We start from the raw sequence: 5,000 nt of genomic DNA, 5'->3' as shown, positions 1-5,000 counted from the left end.
AAATTTTCTGTTCTTGAAATGGTGTGTATGAAACTTGGAAAAAAATGTATCTGTTTATATAATGCTAGTGTAAGCGACCCGTCAAAATTATGGCTGAATACTTAGATAAGGACCGGGTAGTTATACGTCTGGCAACACCTCTGAGAGTGACCGGAAAAAAAAAAAATATATATATATATATATATATATATATATATATATATATATATATATATATATATAAGTATGTGTGTAAATATATTTGCCTATGTTAAGGTTGATTCTCAGAAAGGTTGATTCTTTGATTGTATTGCCTATTTCAAAGATTGTCAGACAGCATTGCCTATTTCAAGGTCGATTCTCTGATTGTAATGCCTATTTAGAAAGTTCTCAGACAGCCACGCCTTTTTCAAAGATCGCCATTTAAAATGTTCTCTTTGGATAAAAAGTCTGAATCTCTTTTCACAGAATCGTGAACATATATTTATTGTTAAAATGTTCAATGAAACCAATAGAGAAAAGTTGTAGTTTACAAAAAAGATTAACATCTCTAACCGATGATTGCCAGACTGGGGTTCGAGTCGCGATCAAACTCGTTAGGTTTGGTCGCTGCAACCTCACCATCCTTGTGAACTAAGGATGGTGGTTTGGGGGAGCCTATAGGTCTATCTGCTGAGTCATCAGCAGCCATTGCTGGGCTTGGGGGAGCCTATAGGTCTATCTGCTGAGTCATCAGCTGCCATTGCCTGGACCTCCTTGGTCCTAGCTTTGGTGCAGAGGAGCCTTGTGCGCTGACCATATGTATAAATGATCAATCTCTAGGGCATTGTCCTGCTCGATAGAGCTATGTCAGTATCCCTTACCTCTGCCATTCATGAGTGGCTTTTAAACCTATAAAATCAGACCATGAGGTAATACTGTGGTTTTTAGTTCATCAGCAGCCATTGCCTGGCCCTCCTTGGTCCTAGCTATAAAATCAGAACATGAGGTAATACTGTGTTTTTTTAGTTCATTCAACTGTATTGATTACCGGAATGTTTTATTAACATGTGGAAGTTATTCACCACAAGTGTTATAGACTGTTTGTTACTGTATGTGTGTATGTGTGCAGGTGAGTTAATGTGATGTTGCTTCGGGGTACTCAAGGAGAGATAAGATGTAGATTTAAACGTAGGAAATGTTCTCTGCATGTATTCACATAGGCATATATTTACGTACATACATATATATTGTATATGTATATGTGTGTATGTATATATATATATATAATATATATATATATATATGTGTGTGTGTGTGTGTGTGTGTGTGTTTGTTGTACATATATATGAATATACATACATATATATATATATATATATATATATATAAGTATACATACTATATATATGTATGTATATATACTATATATATGTATGTATACATACACACACAACACACACACACACATATATATATATATATATATATATATATTTTATATATATATTTATATATATATATATTTATATATATATATATATACACATATATATTACCTTGCGTACAAAGAATGTATGCCCATGAACCGCGTAATCTTACGCATATTAGAAATAAAAAATTCACAACACACGTAAATAAGAACAAATTATTTACGATATGCATTCTTCATAATTCTTCATTTATATAAATATCCTTTTGATTCTTATTTTGTATTCCAATATTTCATCTGAAAAACTCATCTGCCACAGATTTTATTTTCCCCTTACGGTCTGCTTTATGAGCAAGAGCCCGTGCTGGCCATAAAATTTAATTTTTAAATGACACATAAAAGGGAATTTTTTTTTTAGATGCAAGAGTCCGTGCTAACGTTGCAGAATTTTCTCGGGAATTTAAAATTCATAGTACATTTTATGAGCATATGACGTCTTGAGAGAGAGAGAGAGAGAGAGAGAGAGAGAGAGGAGAGAGAGAAAATTTTATTTTTTTTCCATTACGGTCCGCATTAGAAGCAAGAGCCCGTGCAGAATTAAGAGAAAATTTTCATCGTAGGTTTTCACATCCAAGGTTCATTGTATAGACGTCTTGAGAGAGAGAGAGAGAGAGAGAGAGAGAGAGAGAGAGAGAGAGAGAGAGAGAGAGAAATTAATCTTCCCTTAAGGTCTGCATTAGGAACAAGAGCCCGTGCAGAATTAAGAACAAATTTCTTCGTAGGTTTTAAATCCAATGTTCATTGTATAGACGTCATGAGAGAGAGAGAGAGAGAGAGAGAGAGAGAGAGGAGAGAGAGAGAGAGAGAGAGAGAGGATTTTGTTTTTCCTTTACGGTCTGCATTAGGCGCAAGAGCCCGTGCTGGGCCACAGATTTAAATTTTCCCTCACGGTCTGCTTTCGGGGCAAGAGCCCGTGCAGAATTAAGAGCAAATTTCTTCGTAGGTTTTAAATCCAATGTTCATTGTATAGACGTCCTTAGAGAGAGAGAGAGAGAGAGAGAGAGAGAGAGAGAGAGAGAGAGAGAGAGAGAGAGAGAGAGGAAAAGAAAGTTGTTGAGGCTTGGGAAGGATATTCACTATGACGTACGAGGTACCATCTTCGGTAGAGGGAACTTCGGAGGGGGTTATTAGGATCGTAGGATCCCCTGAGCAGCTTCTTCTGGTCCTTCGTGATAAGACGCCTGTTCTATAAATCCTCCGAAGGAGGGAGGGGTCCTTACGGGTTCTTACGGGTCCTCACGGGTCCTCTGCTAGCTTCGATTTGACCATGAAGTTACGAACCATATAAAAACCAGAAAGATTCATTTCACTTATTATGGAATTCATTTATTTTTTTTTTTAATTTTTCTTTATGGGTATTGTATGGTCATTTGCATGAACTAGTGTACGCGACCTGTCAATGATGGCTAGATATTTAGATAGATATGCACAAACACACGTATACTCACCTCTCTTATCAGGGTTTGACTACTCCTTCTCGCCAGGATGTGAATTCTCCCTTTCTTCCCTATCTGAGGGATGGTGGGAGATTAGCGTGACTGGAAGGATATATATATATATATATATATATATATATATATAGATATATATATATATATATATATATATATATATTTAATTTATATATATATATATATATGTGTGTGTGTATATATATTTACTGTATATATATACATATGTATATATGTATATATGTACATATATACATATATACATATGTATATATATACAGTAAATATATATACACACCACACATATATATATATATATATATATAAATTAATATATATATATATATATATATATATATATATATAGATATATATATATATATATATATATATATTTATTTATATATATATATATATATATATATATATATGTGTGTGTGTGTATATATATTTACTGTATATATATACATATGTATATATGTATATATGTACATAATATATATATATATATATATATATTTATATATATGTACATATATATACATATACACACACACACACACACACACACATATATATATATATATATATATATATATATATCCCTATCTAGACACTTGCTCTTTATTTCACAATATTTCCATTTTTTAAGTTAAGTATTTTGTCAAGGTAATTGGAATTTAAAAAAGAATTTTTTTTATCGATATTTTTATCATGTATTTATTTTAAAATCATCGTAGTTTTCATTTTTCTTTATATTAAAGCTGTATTAATTTTCTTTTGTAATGTTTATGTATGTTTTTTTAAATTTGATAACCTTGATTTCATATAAATCAAACTATACACAATTTTTCATTTTGTCTAATCTAAGGTTAACCTTATTTCATGTAAAGTACATAACTACAAAATTATATTTATTTTATAATTTACGATATATATGTATGCATGTATACACGTATACATGTATACGGTATTCATTTGCTCAAACTCGTTAGTTCCTTTGGTCGCTGCTCCTCACCATCTTTGTGAGCTAAGGATTGGAGTTTTTTGGGGGTAGCCTATAAGTCTATCTACTGAGTCATCAGCAGCCAATACCTGGCCCTCCTTGGTCCCAGCTTGGGTGGAGAGGGAGGTTTGGGCGCTGATCATATGTATATACAGTCAGTCTCTAGGGCATTGTCCTGTTTGATAGGGCAATGTCACTATCCCTTGCCTCTGCCATTCATGAGTGGTTTTTAAACTTGTAAACCTTTAAGATTTAAACTCTGCCTGAAATATCTGTTAGCTTTAAATCCACATCTCAGAGCAACAGTAATTATGACTCATATTTTTCTTATTTACTGGAAAGGACGAAGGATCCCTTTGTTGCTTCCAAGGGGGCGTGGTTGATTCATGATCCCCAAGTCTTTGAGGAGGCCCAAGGAATCCGTTCCTTCCAAGGGGGTGTGGTCTGTTTTCAAGCCTTGGGGAACTGCTTGGCTCTATAAGGCTGCGTCCATGAAGCCAGATCTGTTCGTTAACATCTGCCTAGCGTTAGATGATAACTTATCCCTCTAGAAGGCGTTAAAGGTCTAGATTTAAAGCTGCTCATGAATGGCAGGGGCAAGGGACAGTGACGATGCCCTAGAGGCCTTGAGACTGACTATATGTACATATGATCAGCGCCCAAGCTAGGACCAGCGAGGGACAGGTAATGGCTGATGACTCAGCGGGTAGACCTGTAGGCCCCAAACCTCCCATCCTTATGTGACAGCCGAGAGAAAGTTGTGAACTCAAAGGCAGTATGAAAGCAACTGAGTTAATTTATTATAGAACACTCTCCTTTATATACAAAAGCCCAAGGCAACAGGAATTTTCATGTTCACAAGACAGACAATGTTACAGAGGCGAAACGCAGACATGTTTATTCTGGTTCTTTGTAGTGCGAGGGAAGAGCGAAGATACAAGCATAATATATACAAAATGAATTATGTACGATCGTGTGACACACGGTTGGTACACTTAGCTCACAAAGATGGTGAGGTTGCAGACACTACATGAAACTATCGAGTTTTGGTGGGACTCGTTCTACCGTCCAGCTGAATGTCAGACAGGGACCT

The sequence above is a fragment of the Palaemon carinicauda genome, chromosome 18 (genome assembly GCF_036898095.1).
Source record: "Palaemon carinicauda isolate YSFRI2023 chromosome 18, ASM3689809v2, whole genome shotgun sequence".
Taxonomy (NCBI): domain Eukaryota; kingdom Metazoa; phylum Arthropoda; class Malacostraca; order Decapoda; family Palaemonidae; genus Palaemon; species Palaemon carinicauda.
The sequence above is the reverse complement of the archived record's forward strand: the minus strand, read 5'-3'. Positions refer to the sequence as shown.